The sequence below is a fragment of the Salarias fasciatus genome, chromosome 14, assembly GCF_902148845.1.
Source record: "Salarias fasciatus chromosome 14, fSalaFa1.1, whole genome shotgun sequence".
Classification (NCBI taxonomy): Eukaryota; Metazoa; Chordata; class Actinopteri; order Blenniiformes; family Blenniidae; genus Salarias; species Salarias fasciatus.
In genome coordinates this window covers 35,967,685-35,988,114 of record NC_043758.1, presented here as the reverse complement: position 1 = coordinate 35,988,114, position 20,430 = coordinate 35,967,685, and the positions used below count along the sequence as shown (strand labels likewise).

General features: G+C 44.4%; 1 protein-coding gene across 2 annotated transcripts in view; it reads left to right on the top strand.

The window, feature by feature from the left end:
- The first annotated feature begins 467 nt into the window (after nucleotides 1-467).
- Nucleotides 468-20,430, top strand: part of pitpnm3 (PITPNM family member 3) — a 90,596-nt gene continuing 70,633 nt past the window's right edge. For both annotated transcript variants that reach the window (XM_030109036.1, XM_030109035.1), the window contains exon 1: nucleotides 468-490. The gene's annotated coding sequence lies outside the window, so the exon portion shown is untranslated. The remainder of the gene's footprint in view (nucleotides 491-20,430) is intronic.

Sequence of the window (20,430 nt, the reverse complement as noted above, 5' to 3'; positions counted from 1 at the left end):
CCCTCCCCTCCCCTCCCCTGCAGGACACCGGTCCTCCGGAGCCCTGCAGACTCACGAGCGGCTCGCGGGCGGGCGGACGGACGCCCTTCAGCTGCCGCGGACGCGCGCGCACCGCTGGAGGCAGTCGAGCCGTGCGGAGCGGAGCGGAGAGGAGCGCGTGCTGATGCCGGGGAGGGACGAGGGGGAGAGCCTGGGTGGGCAAGACATGTGAGCCAAGTCTGCTCAGAGACAACACACCGCTAAAGTATGTCTGCGGCAGGGGCGGGTCGACGCGGCCAGCGGCGGGACTCAGGTGAATGAGCGCGAGCTCCGCCGCAGCTTCTCCTCCTCCTCTCCTCCTCCTCCTCCTCCTCCTCCTCGCTGAGAGGCGGCTGCTGCTCCTCCGTGCCCCGCTTCACCCGGACTCCCAGCCGGGAGAGGAGCCGCTCTTTCATTCCGGGACGTGACGGCTCTGCGGAGGACACCATGTCAAAGGAGGCGCGTGTCAAAGGTAAGGGGGGAGCGGGTCTCGTGCTAACAGGTAGAGGGAAGCCGCCGCGTGCACGGAGCGGGACTGCAGGAATGCGCGGTCAGCGGTCGGTGCGTGTGTCCTGTCGGTGTGTGTGACTCAGGGTTTTGGTCTTAACACGCGAAAAGACGGCGTGAGGTGTGAGAGTCGGTCAGGTGAGCTGAAGACACCCCCCCCCCCCCTCCCCCGAGCCCCCCAGAACCCCCCCGAGCTGAGCACCAGCCTGCACCACCAGCTGCTTCTGCCACTAACATCCAGGACCTGATCATGCGGCCAAATCATGAATGTAGGTTTGTTTTCATGTGTGCTCCTCCTCTCACCCAACATGCAGAGTGTGTGTCCTCAATGGTCCGGGATGAAAAGTCACTGTGGTTCAGGATTCTAGAAGCCTTCTGTGCTCATGATGGAGGGACACAGTGCATGTGATGGAGGGATACAGTGCACGTGGGGGGCATGGTCTCAACAGCCCTGAAGGAAGCTGTGTGTGCATGAGGAATGGCACTGGTATTCAGCTGTGCTTGTGTGAAATCTTGTTTTAGTCAAGATTATGTTGTAATGTATTTTACCCAACTCTCTGGCTAATTCCCATTTGTTGTCATTTAGTCCCATTGAAAGTTTCCAACTTGGTAAGTTTCCAGAGTTGCACCGAGACATTATTTTCTGTATCTGTTTTGACCCGTTCGTCCAAACAGGGTCAGCGGCATGCTTTTGGATTATCGGCAGAAATCCATGCACAGGGAGAACATGAAAGCTCCGCACAGATCTCATTCCACAGTTTTCTCACCATGAGATCCCACCACAGTGCTAACCACTACACCGCTGTGCGATCTCAGGCCAGAGGAATGGACCGCACTCCATTCAGACCTTCATTTCACCTATTACACGTGACTTTGGACAGTGGAGCAAAAGCGGACCAACCACAGAACACCCACGCTCATGGAGAACATGCAAACTCTACCAGGTGTCACGATGGGAATCAAACCTCTGATTTGCTCACTGTGAGCTGAGATTGCTAACCATTTCACCACAATGAGGAAACGTATAGTAAAACTATAATCTGCTGTTATGGTCAGTTTTTCATTGGAATTCATTTATATTCCATCTACAGTAAATTAACTTCTGAGAGTATTCCTCCTCTTCTGCACCCCTGAGGCTCTGTGGCGCCCCCTAAGGGAAACCCCGCCCTTCACCGTGAAACCCATTCACCTCCTCCTGCAGCTCATCTGATTGTTAAGCTTGAGACGTGCGATACGACGGGACGCCATCGTGACAGAATCGGCTGAGGCCTTCCAAGCCCTGGCGTTTCGGCAGCACTCCTTTACGGCCTGTCAGTCAGTCTCTTTCAGAATTGCCAGAGACCCTTGTCTTCTGTTGATCTTATTTGTCCCTACACGTGTGCCGGCATCGCTTGGAGTCTGGTTTGGTTCTCGTTCCTCATGTCAGCTCTAATGAGGAACATTTTTAACGGCTTTCCCGATTAAGCTAAATCAAAAGTTCAAGTGTCACAGGCGATCAAGTGGCCGTGCGTCCTTCATACGGGCTCGCCGCTGCAGGGCGGAGAGTTGTTTCTGTACTGACGCTTTTTTTGTGTGTGCATCTGCTCTGCTGAAGTGCCTTTCGGCACGTGCGTGGCCCGCCTGCAGCCTCGGGCTCGGTGTTCAGTACGTGACCTTTTCCGCAGGGCGAGAGCTGCCTGCAGGGATCAATGAAATAACAGATCGCTGAGACTCCAAGTGGTGGCAGAAAGCGTCAAAACAGAGGGTGGGGGGGGTGGGGGGGGTTAGTGCAGCGCGGCTCGGACTTCCAGTCAGCGCTGCTGGCTTTAAAGCAGCATCCTCGACACGTATGGGGCTGCAGAGGGACGCCGCCGCTCTGACTCCGGCTAAAGGGGGAGCAAATCAGTCCAGCCTTGGGTTTCAGTCCAAGTTTTTATAAAACACAGTTATATAAAGCTATTTGTGGACCATTAGAGGCCTGTGTGAAACCTGAAAAACTCCTTTAAATGGAGCCACTTGAGCTTAAATAGGTTGTTGTATCAAGCTTTCAGATTGGAAGAGCTTTTGTCGTCCCTTCAGCCCCCGTCTCTTTATTACCATTATTACCCTTCACTTCTTTATGTAAGTGCATGTTAAAAAAAAGTCCAGAGCTGTTACACTGCTTGTCTGCCGTGATTCCCGAGATATTGAAAAGCTAAGTAGATGACAGGGTCGTCTTTGTGCCAAATCACAGTACTCTTTCTCTTTTTGGTCGATGCACGTATATTAGACAGCCCTGGTGTTCTTCGCACAAAATGATGGCTCTCGGGGTAATGCAGGAACGAAAGGGAACACGTGGAGGGTGAAAACCATAATTCAAGCAACAAACCTTGGATAAATGTGGTACTTTATTCAACTGATTGTATCAGAAAGTCATTGTAATTTGCTCTGTAGACATCGCCATTCAACCAAAATGTGCTGCCTGCTGGGAAAGAAATGGAGTGATTTCAGAGTTTCACTCAGAGTGTGTGAGCAGAGTGACAGCTCCGCTTTGCTTCCACCTCAGTATAAATGTGTTTGATGTGTTTTGAAGCAGTTTTAATTGTATTTTATCTCCAGTCTGTATTGCTGATGTTCCAGAAGGGGGCTGAGCTGGCTGGAGGGGGAGGCGGGGGTCGTCCACTCCCATCCCCTCCCAGCGTCAGCGTTACTTCAAAACCATGAGTTGAAACAGTCTGGAAATCTGGAGGTTTTGACTTCTTAGAATTAGTTTTTGTCAAAGTTAATTGACATAGTTGAAGACTTTTGCATTAAAAGAAAAGATGTCATGACCAGCAATTTTAAGATGAGTAAACGTGGATGAAACACCGACTTCATGAAAATGATTTAAAATGTGAGTATTGGGAGATGTGAACAGATTCAAACAGACAGCAGACTGAGCTTGAAGCAATCAATAATTCAGTCCTGATGAAACTAAATCAACAAGGCTCCTCTGATTTATGAGACTGAGGCAGAGATTTCTGGGTCATTGTTGGAGGAAGTTCTTCTTCTTTCTGTCCTGGATGAACAGGTGCAGCCTCTGTGCTCACCCAGCGTTCCTGTCTCCTGTAAATCAAATGCTTCTATTTTTAGTAGACAATCTCAGAAGAGAAATTAGCTTCTCTGGATGCTTGGGAAAACATTTTTTTTTTTTTTTAATCTCAGCAGCTGCAGCTGCAAGTCTCCTCCAGTTAATCTTAATTATTTTTGCTTTGAGGCTCCCCGTAAAATTCGCTTGCTAATGAAAGCGGACGGCAAGGCCTTATATTACTCCAGCCCAGCTTTATAAAACCGCGAGGAGCCACCGACGCTCCAGCGGACCGGCGGCAGATCGGAGGCGACGAGCAGTTCGTTGTTTGTTCCGTCGTATATCAAGCATGTGTCGAATGTGTTTTCATTGGATATCGCTTGACCTGAGCCGAGAGCGTAACGTGTGAAGCCTGACGATTCTTCGTGAAACGCTGTTCTTTTCGCCTGTCGGTCCACACAACACGGCCAGCTCGCACGCTTTAATTTCCTGACTATCACTTGTGCACGCAGATCTTATCTCTGTCATTTTCAATTATTGGGGAGCTTCAGGGGATTCAGCACTGCTCCGCTGTAGTCTGAGTTCTGTCGACTCACTTGAAGCCTTAATCCAAGGAAGCGGACCTGGAATAAAAGCAGGATGTGGATCTGCTCCGTGATTCAGCCAGTGTTCAGAGGAGCGGACCGGAGAACCAGAACCGCTGTCAGGGCTTTCCTGAACCCTGTCCAGCTTCTGCCACACCAGAAAACTCTTCAAGCTTTTTTTTGGTAATCTTTGATAATCAAATTATTTACCCAAATTCCAAATTAATGGTTAAGTGGATCTTATGAGACTGATGGACAAATTGGCTATCGTTTCCTGTTAGACTGGCGGTGCCCCGAGCGTTTCTGAAGCTTCCAATGTTTTTAGCTATCTTTGCTAATCATTAATTATTATCGATAGACAAACAATATCGATAGTTTAGTGCTATGCTGTAGCCATAAGTGTAATGCATTCAGCTTTTGTAAGCCTGTATATGAGGATTCTCCCTACCTGACTTCTGCTTTTAAAGGAAAGAAAACTCAGGAAGCCCAACATCAACCAGACTTCACTGCTTTGCTTGAGACTCTGCATTCAGCACACAGATTTTAGTCGGTGGGGCTCAAGGCTTACTTGACTTTCGTTAGGTTTTTAAAAAAATAACATTTTGAGGAGTTGTGTCTGATCTGTAACTGAAGTATCTTGAATCATTGTTGAGTGGAGATTTTGTTTTAATCCCTCCCTGTGATAAAACGGATTCGGCGGGAGAGGAGCTGTTCAGAATAGCTGATCAGGAAGTGGATCTCTGGCCGTTTCTCCTGGCACAGCACAACCTGCGTGGATCGTCTTTCATGTGGAAAAACCGGCAGAAAACTGTGTTTCTGGTAACTGAACCATGGGTGATGCAAATTCCAAGGCCGCCCTACAAACTAAATGTCATCCGTGAACATTCCCGTGGAGGTTGTTCATTTTTAATGTGTCTGTTCAATGTTTGCTAAAAATCTCCACCTAACGTTTCGTGATAGCCGTGAACCGAGTTAGGCGGCGGTGTCCGTGTCCTCGGGGCTACTTTCATCCCGCTGCGTGAGCCGCCAGCCCGAGGCCAGACGGGTGTTTTGGTACTAAATCTCTCCTCAGACATATTGCTTCTCTAATCACCCTTGAACATCTCTGTTGTCTCCTCTCGTGAAGTCAAACCGATCCCTCCTAGTCCTCCGATTGACGTCACCGGGGGTGTGTGTGTGTGGGGGGGGTTTAGCTCCTCTGAGCATGTTTCAATCCTTGCAGTTATTGGCTCAGTGTGAAGGTATTCCTTTTCAGTTGCTGTCCAAATAAATGAGCAGCCTACCTGCTGTTGTGCTGAGATTCAGTGGTGGAGCTAAAAATAGAGCAGCGGGATGCTGATGAACTGCCTCTCGCTGTCTGCTTATTTCCGTTTCTCTCCAAAAGTTTCCACGTCTTGTGTTTTTCACTGCTGCGACACTCTCCTCACGGGGGATTCGACGCTGCCGGGGATTCTGCCAGCCCCGTCCTCGTCACTCACTTAAAGATACGATAGATATTTCATAAACCGTCTGATCCTGGAACGACTTTGCCGAGCGCCGCCTTGTCATGGCCGTCGTCTCGCTGGCAAACGCTCCCCAGACAGCCTGTTTAACAAACAGTGCCGCAGTGTTCCCTGAATCCTACAGAGGCGTGCGCTAATGCGTTCAGCCTGTGACCTCCGTTATTGTATTTGATCACACAAAACAGTGCTAATTCAAATTTAATAGCTGTTTGTCATGGGGAGGCACAGTGGGCCGGCTGTCTCGGAGCGCACGGCAGCCGGGCCGCTGCTGTTTGAGGTCAGAGACGAGGAGGTGATGGGGGACCCGCCCGCCGCTCACCCGCTGAATCAGTCCTCTCGCTGTCTGTCGCCGTCAAAGGCCTTCATGTCTCATCTGATGGACGTGGAAGATGGAAACGGCGTTTCATAGAAACACTTTAGATTTCCGAGGGTGGTTTTACCCTCCGGAAACAGGATCTCATCAAGTACAACCACTCAGCTCTCAGAAGTGCAGAACTGTCTGCAAATGCAGCTCATCGGGAGCCTGCTGCGATGGGTCAGGAAGGGAACCGGTCTTTTAAACACGGTCAGAGCGTTTTGGGTTTCTGGGAGCCTGTGATTGAAGCACCTGTCGGAGAGGCACCAGCTGAATCCTCAAGTGGCTTTTAAAAAGTGCCCATTTAAGAGATTAAATAATTACTTGATTAACAGCTAAAATGTTCGGGAGAAAATTAACCAGCAGTGATTCTGATTTTCAGCTTCTGATACGAGTTATTTTTAAAGTGGTAAAATATTCAGCAGTTCCAGCCTTTCAGACATAAAGGTTGGGTGAGAGTAACCTTATTTGAACTGCTGGATCATTGGGTGACGGACCAACATGTCTTATAGGTTTTCAAGAACTCTGGAGCTGTCAAGCAACAATTTATACAATGAACTTTTAGAAACTAACTGATGGACTCATTACAACATTACACAGCCCTACATGAATGAATCCGAGAGAACGGCTGCTCACCTCACCAAAACTTCGCCGGTGTGGAAATTCTTTTACATAAATGAAAATGAGCCAAGCTTTGCAGAGTGCAAACACAGCAACGCAAAAATCGCTAGAGTTGAGGTGCGCGATCTTGTTCATTTACCACTAGTAATTTGTTGAAACACCTCAGGGCGAAGCATGTGGACGAGAGGCTGACGCTGCTGTGCTGGAAAAAAGAAAACTCCTGCAACAAACTCTACAGAAGACCGAGAAACTGAAGCGCACCGATCCCAGAGCAGTACAGATAACACGAGCAACTCTTAGAGCAACTCTTAAAACTCAGGGGTTGTTCTATCTTTGACTTTAGTTCATAAAAAAAGAATTAAAATGAGTACATTTAAAAACTTCAGTTAAAGGGATACTTCAACATTTTGGCAAATTGGCTCATTTAGCACAATTCTTTAGTCATTTCGAACAGCATACTTACTTATTTTTGTGAGGGCGAGCTGTTGTTTATTCAGAAATGAGTCGGGGAAGGTTTTCGGGACGGACACAATGGAAGTGGGCGGTATTTTTGCTTCCCCTCGTCAAACTCATCAAATAAACAATCCAACAACCCCAAAACACTTTGGTGGACACGTTATAATCCGCACATTCACTATGCTGTGAAATATTAGTGCACAATTACGAGATTGAGTTGTTTTTGCGAAGATTGCTAAGACGGAACTACTTACTAAACATGGCGTCTGGGCGTAATGATCTCAAAGGAAAAAGTAGTTCCCAGTATTTGCTTCTGTGTCGTAACGCTACAATATTATTTGTTGGTGTTCCACAGCGTAGTGAATGTGCGGATTATAACGTGTCCATCAAAGTGTTTTGGGGTTGTTGGATTGTGCATTTGATGGGTTTGATGAGGGGAAACAAAAATACCATCCACTTCCATTGTGTCCGCCGCGAAGCCCTCCTCGACTCACCACAGAATAAACAATAGCTCGCCCTCACAAAAAACAATAAGTATTCTGTTCGAAATAACCAAGGAATTGTGCCAAATGGGCCAGTTTGACAAAATGTTGAAGTATCTCTTTAATGTAAAGTGTAAAACTCAGAGAAAGCCGTTTTATCTTGCACTTCAGTTTATTAAAAATGTTAAAATAAGTTCATTTAAAAAAGTGTGTAACTCAGAGTTGTTTGTTTACATCTTGTACTTCAGTTCATTAAAAAAAAAAAAACCCTTAAAGGAGCTATCTGTGATTCTGCACAATTTTGAGCCCTGACTTCAGTTTGAAATGTTGGCTCCGCCCCCGAGCTCTCTGACTGGTTCCTCACGTTGAGAAAACCATCCCACTCCCCCCTCCGCTCTGCCCCCGCTCAGCGTGCACGACGCTACATGCACATCCCATACGCGTGCACAATCCTCTGGAGGAAACACAGCAGAAGCCACTTCGACTCTTTCTTTGCTCAAAACAAATGGCCACTTCGTCTCAGGTAAACCATATTTTACCTTGTCACTACATGTTCAATGCAGAAAGTAGCTGCTAAAATGAATTTGTGACAGCAAGTGGAGGTATAGCCACTTTCCCTGTGTTGTGCACGTGCTGAAGACGGCCTCGCTCCGCCCCGCCCCCCCTGCTGCTGCTGCCAGTGGAGCAGAGAGGTCGTCACGCTAAATCCTCAGGCAGCGCTTTGCGGGGCCAGATATCCAAAACACGGTGATCAATGTGTGATTTTTTTTTTCACACAAATGTAGAATGGACTTGCTTGTACATGATGTCAAAAGGATTTTTCTCGTCCTGGTTAAATTAAAATCGCGGATAGCGCCTTTAAAACTCAGAGAAATTGTTTTATCTTGCACTTAATTTAATTTAAAAAGTATAAAACTCAAAGAGTTTGTTTTATTTTTCACTTTTCTTATATATCTTAAATGCAAAATGTTATTATTTTGGACTTAAACATAGTGGCTGTGCTGCCTTTTTTTTTGTAGAAATAAAAGTCACTTTTCAAAAATGATCTGTCATTGCATTATTTGAAATTCTGTGTATCAAAAGTATCGGTATGAGTATTGACATTGATGAGTACTGAAGATGGAGTACTCATACTCGGTATCGGTCTGAAAAAAGTGGTATCAGACATCCCTAATTTGGCTTTTTGAAGATTCTCTCATAAACACTCTTTTTACAACCTGCCCTGCATCTAAAAGAAAATACCCAGTAGTTTTGGGTGTAATGAGCTAAAACAGAACAGAAATTGGATCCTCCACCTACAGTGACACTTTTTTTCAGTAGCTTCACATTTATTTATCTAGGCGCTCTCTCTCTCACACGTCTCTGCAAGAAGTAGCATAAAAGGCTTTTGATGCTCTCTGCATCGCAGGTGATCCATTTAATAAGATTTTTTTTATGGTGAAAATGTTAAAAAAACAACAACCCTGCTCCAGACGTCCATGGACTAAATTTCTGTGCAGACCATTTTCCCCTATAATGTGATTAGAGGGGTCACATGTGCTGGCATGTTTATGTGACCTATATTTAGGAAGATGCTCTTTGCACCTGCAGGGACACAGTCAATATCGTTGTTTATACCATGGTGGATGTAGACGGTGTAATCTGGCCTTTTTCAGTCAGCTGGAGGAAGTGAGATGTGTTTATAGAAATATTGGATGTGTTGTACCTTCCATATTTGAATTGCATGTTGGTGATTCCAGCTGCTGTGATTTGCAAAAAGAAGCACGATAGATGTGAAACACTGTTTATGGTTAATGTTATGTGATTGCTATTGTCCTCTAACCTGTTTCACTCTAAGGGGTTGGAGTAAATGGTGAAATAACTGAAGTGCAAGTCTTCAGCTATACATTAAAGAAACCGCCCTTCAGAAATTTAGAAAACGTGGTTTAACGTTAAACTTGCCTGTTTCTAATTAGATCAAATTACTAATTGAGCATTTTTAATTACAGGAAACACAACAGATACATATAGATTATTTAGCATCTGCTGTGACACTTTGTAGTTTCACCATTCTACTGTTAGATTACGTGTGTACACACGGTCATAACGGTACTTGTTCTTACGCACATTCCTAAGTACAAGTTGATGAATCCCAGACTTTGCGTGGGAATGTTCTGCCATTCTGTCTGCAATGGTTTTAGAATGAGGATGTGATTGCTCAGTGTTTTTATATTAAGAAGTTGTGGCTCAGTAGTGTTTGCATGTCAAAAAGTCCTCAAGCAAGATACTGAACCCCAAAACTGCTCCCGGTGGATGGACTGAGCGCCTCTCGAGGCAGCTGCTCCCATGGTGCTGTGGGGCTGCTCAAGCTGTTGAAAAGTGCTGTTTGAGTTAAATCCATAAACAATTTTCAATGACATTTAGATTTGTTCCAACCTTGTTTCCTTTAATTTGCAGCCAAGTAGTTTGTGTGTAATGAAGCAGAGTCTTAAAATTATTTATTCCATAGTCTTTTTGCTGAATGCAAAGTGTTGATGTGGTCACTGCACTTGCCTCATAGCAAGGAAGTTGTGGGTTCATATACAGACCGGGCTTTTCTCTCTCTCTCTCTCTCTCTGGTGTTTGCATGTTCTTCACGTGCATGGATCATGCCTGGGTACTCCGGTATGAAGTGCTGTAGAAGATGAATGGCAGGAATTCAAGATCATTGCAGTTGGCAGAGTGAGACAATGTCAGGACACAGACCGGCTGCTGGTTCACAGACCTCCTGAAGTCAGACATTTTTTTTTTTTTTTTTTTTACCGGCATGGTACATGTGGTCTTGCATTACAAGTTTGCCCCTTCAAGTTGATGCAGTGAGTCAGTAACTGAAGGAACAATAGTTCAGACAACAATGCTGTGCGACTACACAGTCCTGACCAACTGGATCAAATCTAAAACGCTACAACTACACACCAAAGGGATGAGTCAAACATCCTTGAAGCTGGGCAAAGGGCAGAGTGGCAGTAAAGTGACTCACCGCAGCCACAGAGTGTATTTGAATTTCACGTAGCGCCCCCTGAATACTGAGCACGGTGTGGTCTTCAGGCTGGACATGCAGGCGGGCGGTGGTCGCTCTTGGTGAAGCAGTCTGTTAACAGCGGATGTGAGTGTTGGTCTGCACAGCAGCAGTGATCATAAGCTCCACCCATCAAGGTGACCCACTCCAGTATTTAGAGATCAGTCTCTTCTCTGTCTCTCATTGACTGCATCCATTGTAACCATGTGCTGAAATGAGGTTTAATGAAATTATAGAGCAAGCGACTCATGGCTGCCTCCTCCTCACAGAGGACCAGATTTCTCTTTATTGTTTACTGCTGAATGTTCACTGAGGCAGGATATGAATAGACGGAATCAAAAGCCCTTCCCGCTTCTCTCTTCTCGTTATTTTTCAGTATGGGATCACATCTCAGCTGTGAGTGATTTTCACCTTTGCTTTGTTCTGTTGCACGTTGCAGCCACTCATTTCCTCCCTTTCCTCCCTGCTCTGAAGAAAAACATTATTGGATTTCCTCTTGACGGTGCGGATATCACACTCCGATGCTCCGACTTGTCCAGCATTAATTCAGAAGTGGTTTGTAGTGTCAGAAAGCTCTCCTGCCTTCCTCTCTGCTCCACACATCACTGCTCTATCGGGTGCTTTAGTTTATTTTTTAGAATTCCTTGAAAATCAAATGCTGCTAATTATAAAATGAGGAGACTGGCACTAGTTTGGTTTGTAGACTGTCGAGATTGAAGAGGAGTGAGCCGTGAGTGACAGGAACGTCCTCTGGGTCGGCGGCGACTGATGAAAAGCAGATTAGGTCTGTGATGAAGAGGGATTTCTCACGAGGAGTCATCCTCAATCCTCTGGGTTTCATCATCTCTCTTCAAACCCGCAGCACCAAATGGATTTCCTCTTTAGTCTCACATCCACATGATTTCATATTTCACACTGTAATGCTTTCATTCATGCGTACACACTCATACATAATGCCTGTCACATGTCCTGGATATTAACCTCATAGCAGAGAGACCGTCTTTCTCAGAGTGGATAGTTTCTCTCTATCCGTCTCTGTTACTATAAATTAATCTGTGGGTTTTCTCACTGTGGTTGGAAAACTGGCACTTCACATGTTGGATGAATTGCACTCAGAGCTTTGAATGCGTAGTTTGCTTTTATTTAGCGTCATAAGAAATCCTTTCAATCAGTTTTATGTGGACCAGAAGGCAGAAATAGGATGATGAAAACATAAATCACCCAACGAGGTGTGTGCTGTGGCTATGTATGTAATATATATATAATTTCCATATATTTGTAATATTTTTTTAATAGATGCAGCAGCGGCACAGACAGATTAAAGCAAATAATGACGGGGATCTCAGGTAAGTTCTTAAAAATATATACGGCGAAGATTAGCTATATTTCAGTAATTCATAGAAACTGGATTGTTCAAGAAGGTGGTCAACAAACACATAATGGCAACAATCCAAATGAACTATAGAATAGGAGGTGAAACACGATATAACAACAAAAACACCCATAAAAATGAACGGGTGAATGTGAAGCAGTTGGGATTGGGGGATAATTGCTGAAAACAGATTCAGTGATTGGAAACATCTTCGGTGGTCCCAGGTCAGAGATGCAGCAGCCACAGCTTGCTGACTCATTGCTGATGTTTATGAAATGGGAATATTTTCTAATGAGCACTGGAACAAATGGCGTTTATGCGAGTTGCTGGTATTTCTGCTGTGGTGTTCGTCTTGCTCAGCTGGGATTCGGTCGGACTGCATTTGACCGCTGAAGTAAAATGAGTTTGACACCCCTGATCTTCAGTATTCACAGTCGCAGACACAAAACACTTCTGCGCGTCTTAATCTGATGTCCGCCGCGTCTGCAGGCTGCTCTGGGGGCCTTCGGCAGATTGGAGCCCAGGGGAGTGTGAGTGACTCGTCTGTCTCTTCCTGTTGGCTCTGTGACGGACTGCTGACCGGTCTGGAGCGAATCCTGCCTGCTCCCCGACTCAGCCGGGAGCAGCTCTAAAAGCTGAATGGATGGGGACCCGCTTCATAATCGTCCAGTGCCGACAGAGTAATTGATGTTGTTCCACTTCCACCCTGAGAGGTTTGAGGGCGGTGAAGCAGCTTTTCAGATTTTCTGCTTCCAAATGTATTCTTGGTTTGCTTTTCAGGCAAATGTAAGAAACAAGGTCATTCTAAACATGAAGGTACGACTGTAATTAAAAAATGAAATGAAGTCCTCAGCCTCACAAAAAGGTTACTTCTAACTGATGGAGGAAGTAGCCGCCCTGAACAAAAGGGTACGAATGAACTCAGCACAGCTTTTGACAAGGGACTCAAACATTTTCACCTACGACGGGATCAATTAATCTTCTGACCTCCGGCCATCATTCCCTCCAGCGTTTCACACATTTCCTTTCTCTGCTCGCATATTTCTGTTAATCCAGAAACCAGAGTTCTTCTCTAATGCGTATGTTTGTTGAGAGTCTTATAAGAATGGGAGAAGACAGTCGAGGCTTCCAGTGTATCTCAGTCTCTGCTAAAGCAACACAGGAGGAGCTGTTTGGATTTTCTCCTGTGGGATAATGCAGAACGAGAAAAGCCATTTGTTAGGCTCTCTGACTCCTTCTTGTACAGCTCATTTTTATTTTTCAGAAGTGTAAACTCTATACTGTCTGAGAACCAAGCAAAAGGTGAGAAGAGAGCCCGTCTCGAAATGTGAAAAGCTGCAGAACAGCATTGTGGGAGGAATGGTGCAAAGTAAACAGAGAGGTGGAATTACTTGTTTATTGTGAACAAAACCACAGTTTTTCTTCTTTCTTTTTTTGCAACACCTCCTGGGCACCGGCAGATATTTATATTGCACATGGGCTTGATATTTAACTTGGAATGATTTATCAGCAGCACTAAAAAGTTATTGATCGTTTGACAGCGGAGCTTGTAAGTTGCTTTAAATTGTGTCCCTAATTTGACTGGAAATGATTTAATGATCCCGGAGGGGAACCGACTCTTTACAGAGCTACAGAAAACATGATGACTGGGTTTGAATAGTGGGAGGAAGATGCTCGTATAAAATACTGAAGACAATCTAACACAACTCTGTAGGTCCCGTCAAGCGTCTTTCCTGTCGGGAGGACTGAGTCGATTCAGGAATTATGAGACCCTGACGGATCCGTCAGTCTGAAGGCCTTCACTTCTAAAAACAAGTTTTTCTTCCTCTCTGAGACAAAGTCCAGACACGTCCTCATATGAAATTCAGTCTATTTGGGCCTTTTAGTGATTACGTTCCCTGAAAATCAGTTCCTCGGAATTGGGATATCAAGTCCTCAGTGTAATGCTGCTCTTTCTGAAATCTTTAAGAGATATTTTAACTTCGTCTGTAATAAACTCTGCGTCATGCCGGAGTCCAGTGAATTCTTTCCAGCTACTCCACTTCTCTGATTGAATTTGCTGCTTCAATCTGATTTCTTTTTGTTTTTTTGACTGTGCGGTTACACATTATTTTATCACGATGGTCACAACTCGCCTACAATGTCAGCACAAAGCATCAGGCCTGTCTTCAGGCCACTGCTGAACGACCTGCTCTCTTCGATAGATGATGGCAGGCTGCTCACGTTGCCCGTGCTTGAGAAAGTTTCATAAACATCTCCAGGATTTTAAGGCAGAGGAGGAGGTAGACGCCACAGTTGCATATGAAACCTGTTGCATTGCCGCCTGTTGACAGTTTCTGTGACAGAATGAGCTGGATGGTTGTAGATTTCATTAGTTACTGTTTAAAGTGATGAGACTTTTTAATTCACTTTTATGAAGAATAAATTCTCATGCAAGCATCCTCTGAGAAATGCTGCCTCGCTGAAAAGCCACCTGTCATGTTGTTGAACTGCAATTAAGACCAGGTGCAGATGAACCCCCAGACAGCCGCAATGTATCACCAGCCCCTCCAGAAGCTGGAGGATTTAACGAAGCGCAGTTTAAATACTCTGTATGAATGTAATATTTAAACATTTCTCTTTGCCCTTGAGTGCTCCAGGTAATGGCCTTAAATTTCTAAGATAATTTTCTGTGAGTGGTTTGTCTTCCTTTGAATAAAAGCCATAAAGGCAGTGCAGCGGCTGCCGACTGATTCACCCGTATTGTTCACCTCTGTTTTTGTGAGTATTTCCGTCGTGCGGTGTGGGGCTCCACGCTGTCGTCCTGGCAGGATTTCTGTCTGGCTTGCTGAGGGAAAAGAGACGGAGAAGACAGAAAGATGAATGAGTTCAATCATAAATATTTCAGGCGCTGCACCTGAACTATTTCTAACTTCTCTCCCAGAGTTGGTATCATTTAATCTATAATTCCACAGCATCTTCACCAGCTGCTCTTCAGGGGAGAAATAATCTAAAAAAAAACATTATTTGAGGCCGACAGGTAACTTGTTTTTACTGGAGGTTTAGTTTATGTTTCTCATGTGCCGACAAGCTGAAAAACAGTGGAAAATATCTCACAGATTAATAAATTATGGGGTTTGTTCAGACAGAGTCAGACGGGGATGTTTCCACACTCTGTGAATATCATAAACCATGCAGGGTAAAAGATGTTTTCACTTTTTATCATGTTGACAAGTATAAATACAGACAGCGGCAAGTCGTGGCTTCAGAGGGATATTTATGCTTTATTGATTTCCACTTATATCCTGTTTATCGATTTACTCACGCATATTTATCATTCAGCACTGATTCTTAATCAATAACTGTTCTCCAGAAAGTATTCCGTTAAAATTAGTAGTAATCACACACAACATTTTCCTTAGTCCTATATCTGAATGTTTAATCGGGCCAGGATTAGACACCTCTTCCAACTACTGCATAATATTATGATGCTTTTCAAAATAAGAGATTTTGCAAACATTACATTAGCGTAATATTTGGGGGAAAAAAAAAAAAAAAAACCTGTCATTGGGTTCAGGAGAAAAAAAATCCTTTTCTTCAAGCACTCTGTCAGAAGAGACGCTCTCAGTAAAAGCTGCAGCTCTTTAGGTTCCCTCTGGAACAGGCTTAGGTGAACTTCATCTTTAAGCTGCTTAGAGCACAATACAATACCAGGAGAGTTTTATTAGGTTTGGGAAATTCTCCCCAAAATCTTTATATCGACCGAAAGAGCGAGGAGAGATCGGCACTTGCTTGTGTTCATTTCGTCGCGGCGGCTGTGGCTGCAGCTCTTTCAATGCATTTTTCAGTTGAAACAGCAGAAAAATCAATTGACAAAGCGAGCCAAACACGGGAAAACCAGAGAAGTAAATCATTTGAAGGCGTTTGATGGTGATCAACATGGAGCAGGCATGGCTGAAGAGCCACTTGGTTTCATTATTCACTGTTCTTTTAGCTCCAGCTATTAAAACGTGGCATTTTACCTGTGAAACGCTGTTTGTCATCACGAGGTCCTGCCTGCTGTCCGCTGTTGAACAAATTGCTCCTATTAGATTTATTTGGGTTCTTTGATAATGACGGCCTTCTGTGGCTGGAAAATATCGATTGGAGCTGCTTCAGAGCAGCTCTCCGGCTGAACTGCTCCTGTCTGACGCAGCCCACCACTCTGTAAAAACATCTGGCACGTCGCAGTCCTCCACACTGTATGGAAAACAGCCATACCTGGACCGGAGGGTCAGTCACTAAGCAAGTGACGGATGGGGGGGGGGGGGCATAACCTGTAAATGCAGTGGGGCTGCTCAGTAATGGAGGCTGTCAGCCAGCAGTCTAACCAGCTTCTGTGCAAGTGGATAATGGAAGGAAAGAGATGAAAGAAGGCTGAGATGAATGACGAGCAGCCCCCCCTCTCCGCCGTGCTTCGGTGTTCTGCCCTGATGTAAAGCATTTGAGATATGGAGACTCCAGCTTCCTTTGAAGACGGCTGAGTGAAGTGCTGCTGCCCCGCTCTGCGCGTTAGTTTCCATAAGTTGAATGTTCAGTATCAAAAGAGAAGCTGTTTTATGTCCTTTGGGTTCACAGACAAAAGCAGTTTGATCAGAAAGCCTGTTGCTGGGTTTTTTTTTTTTTTTTGTTTTGGTCGGTAAAGTTGTTTGAGTGTGACTTAATGAGACGTCATCTGGAGTGTAAACTGCAGATTTGCATTGCACTCGATAATGTTTTCGTAAACCTCTGTTAATCCTGGACTCGCCTAATAACGTAGCACAAAGCTTTTTCTTGGCTCATTACACTAACTGGGTGTCAATTTCTTCCAAGAAATGTTTTTCTCTCTTTTTCTCCAGTTATGTGCCGTATCTTCAGGAATATAAGTTTCACCTGAGTAGACGCTGAACTTCCATTCTGCTGCTCTCTTTCTGTTTTCTATGGCCAATAAATTTGTTTTTATTTTAAATTCTGCTTGGTAGAATTTTCGGCGGCAGTTTGTTCGTGTTGGTCATTACTGTAGCAGCATGTTGTTGTCATACAGTGACATCTAGTGGTCTCAGATGGTATGAACTAGATAAATCACTTCTAATGTCAGTGGCATGATCTGATAAACAACAACAAAAAAATAGCTTATATAGTCTGGAAAATATGGTATTTGAAATGCAGTTCAAGGGAAGGTTCTTCTTCTGAAATGAATGGATGAATGAGATACATATTCCACTCGTTTGGAGCACTGAATTATTTGGTCGTGTTTCTTCTGGTGATGATGAGCGAAGCTGCTCCGGGTGTATCGTATTTGTTTGTGTGGTATTGTTAAAGTAAACTGGAGCGATAAGTCCTGAGGCCTGTTGGCGCTTTAAAGACGAGGAGGAGGATTTAAAATAAATGTATCCCTCAACACACATGAAGCCACTTCTCCAGTTTATTTAACGTTCTTCACCTTTTCAGCATCACTGAGCTCTGAGTTGCAGCAGTCTGATTGATTTCCTTTTCTTTTTAAATTAGACCAACAAAGACGCCTTGACAGTCGCCCTGTTTGGAGGTAAAACTGATCCCTGCTGTGTTTTTAAGATGGTATGACTCTGGCTGTGTATGGATGTTGACAGGAGGAGTAAGAGTCGCGGGAGGTTTTGATTTCCATCCCGTTCTCAGCCATTATCGGGGCTTGTTATCATATGTTAACACTTCATACAGAGTTGTTTCATCAGCGTAGTTGAAGTTGTAATAGTTTGTAATCTGAGCTTAAAGGTGCATTAAGGAGTTTTTCAACCTTAAAAATACTTATTTTCCACCATAAATATGTTACACATTTTTAATGATGTGTACAATGTGCCCTGACATATTCATTACCAGCACCTCTAACGGCGCTAAATTGTCACTTGAAAGTCACAGTGCCGGTCCGGCTCCAGCATTTTTTTGGGGAGAATTTGAAAGGAATGACGTAATGCGCGCTCTGACTGGTTAAGTTTCATTTTGTCCGCCATTACTCCGCCAGATGCTTAGTGAGCAACAACTGAGCAGGAGCTTCCAGAAAGTGAGAACAGACTGGCTTCTAGCACTGCCACAGCTCCACACAGACTCCACCAGGTAGAAGAAACTTAAATTTTACTCGAGAGCTACTGAACGAGCGAAGACGGAGTCCCCCTCTTCCGTGCATGCGAGCCGCAGGGACGTGTTTTTCACTAAGCTGCATTACGCCCAAGGCCTGCAGGGGCGCTGTTTCGCATAAAACGTGCAAACTCCTTAAGGCACCTTTAAGGTAGTATTTACTCCATTTATCGGTGTAATGTAGGTTTACCTCACCTTAATGAATAAAAGTGGTTCACTGTTACATGAGCTGCAGGAAGTGCTTGTTTAGGTTAAATCAACAACAAACGCTTCAAGGTTAAACAAATCTTTTGATTGCCTCAAAGCACCTCAGTTTTATGAAGCTGTGGCACTTCATGAATAATCACCCTTCACTATAGGCTCGTTTTCAATCCATTTCTAACTTATAAACATGGATGCTCATGTTCTCTCTTGAACATTGACTGAAATCTTCACAACAATTATTGCTCTAGAACCAACATTTAGGAGAAAGTAAGGAAACGTTGCATTTCTGTTAAAGGGTTCCAGTTATGGGACAATCAAGATGAGGAATCCAAAGATTCTAAATCACATGCTGGAGTCCATCGAGTGATTAAAAGCACATTATTATTAAAACATTTTTTAAACTTTCGGTTTTTTTTTTGTTTCAGTGATTAAATAAAATGTGTGCGTGTTTGTGTGTCAGTGTGTATTGAGTGTGATTTTGTTTGTTTGTAGAAAGCATCCACAAAGAGGTTTTATTTTTAAGTGCTGTGAATAATTAAGCAGCACTGAGACTTGGGACTACAGTCCAATTACAGCAGGAGTGACTTCCAGTACTGCAGTAATGCCTCTTCCGAAGCACCCGGACCTTGGCTGTGCGACTAGTGAGACGGGAATGAAGAGCGTCCTGCTGGCGTCTGGCGGACAGCTGAGCGGACCTGCAGCTCCTGACTGGTGAAAATGAAGACCAGGAACATGTTCTTCCAGAAAATGAGCTTCCCTGCCTGTCAGTCCTCCTGACTTCAGCTGACCGTGTCGCTCAGATTTTCACTTGATCGTAATCTGACTCCTTCAGTGTGCGTCCGTTCAGGAGGAGAGTGAAGCAGTGCAACATTCAGAGACCATGCATCAGACTGGCGTCTGCGCCAGCGGTGGAGCCACTGCTCCACCTCCAACCCCCAACAGTACAAAATCCACCATGACCTGCTCTCCTGAGGTCACTTTCTTTGTTAAAGCCACCAATCGAATCGTGATGAATAGTCTGAATATCGAACTTAGAACATTTTCCCCACTTACTTTATAATTCAATAGATAATGTGAAGCAGATACATGATAGATGGAAGCATTTATATGCAATTTACAACTGTTTTCCTTTAATACCACAAAATAATGTTTTTTTCTGTCACGGTCATATTTTGCAGTCACTCACATGAGTGGTTTCTTATAATAATGCATTTTTTTCTCTCTTTCTCACCTTCTCTTGGAACTGTTTGGAGCTGTAATTGTGTGCTAAAGTGTTTCCTGGTTGCATCCATTAGTGAGTCCCACAGAAGAAAATTAGTTTTACTGCCAAGGCCCACACGGTTTCATATAAGATGATTGACTACACATCCTCTATATGAGATCAGCGCTGGGTAAACCCATGAATGTAAATATGTCATATTTTATGCTATGTGATCATAATAACTTCATTATTATTCTTGACTGCAATGCAACAGTAATGTTTTCAGGATGCATAGTTTCAGGTCAGCATCACATTACACTTGTAAAAGTGGTTGTCAAGTGAGTGTCGAGCATTAAGCCGAGTCTTGAGAATCACTGTGTGACTCTGAAGAATAGCAGGTGTGACAAAACGAGCTCAAAGTGGGAAGAGGAAGTGGGCAGAGCAGAAAAGACAGCATAAGCCCAAATGAATAACTAAACAACAAACGGGTAGTACTGAGTGAAGGGTAGACTCACGCTGAGCAGATCGTCTGTGCCATTCGCACAAAGTGTGTCTGACACAAAACACGAAATGTGCCACAAGCGGAAATACCAGCTGTCTGATGAGAGAATAATGAGTGAATCGTGTTTGCTGCAGTCACCTGCTGAAGTGTTTGGATGTTTTCATTTCTCATGTTTTAATTTCAAGAGGGAGGAGACGTATTTTTCACTCCTATTGAGAGACATTTTTCCTGAATTTAGTAATAGCTGTGCTCGCTGCGGTGTTGATTATTTTCTGCAAGCAGAGGATTGTTTATTTGAGCCAGTTTTTGTTGCTGTGTATATTTTTAACTGGCTGGCTGATGGTTGTGTTGACACTAATTGGTGGTTATGATTGGTATATTGTGAAGGATAGCTGTGTAAAAGTGCAAGAAAAACACAGTTTCACTGACGATGCTGCTGCCTTTTATGAGCCGTGA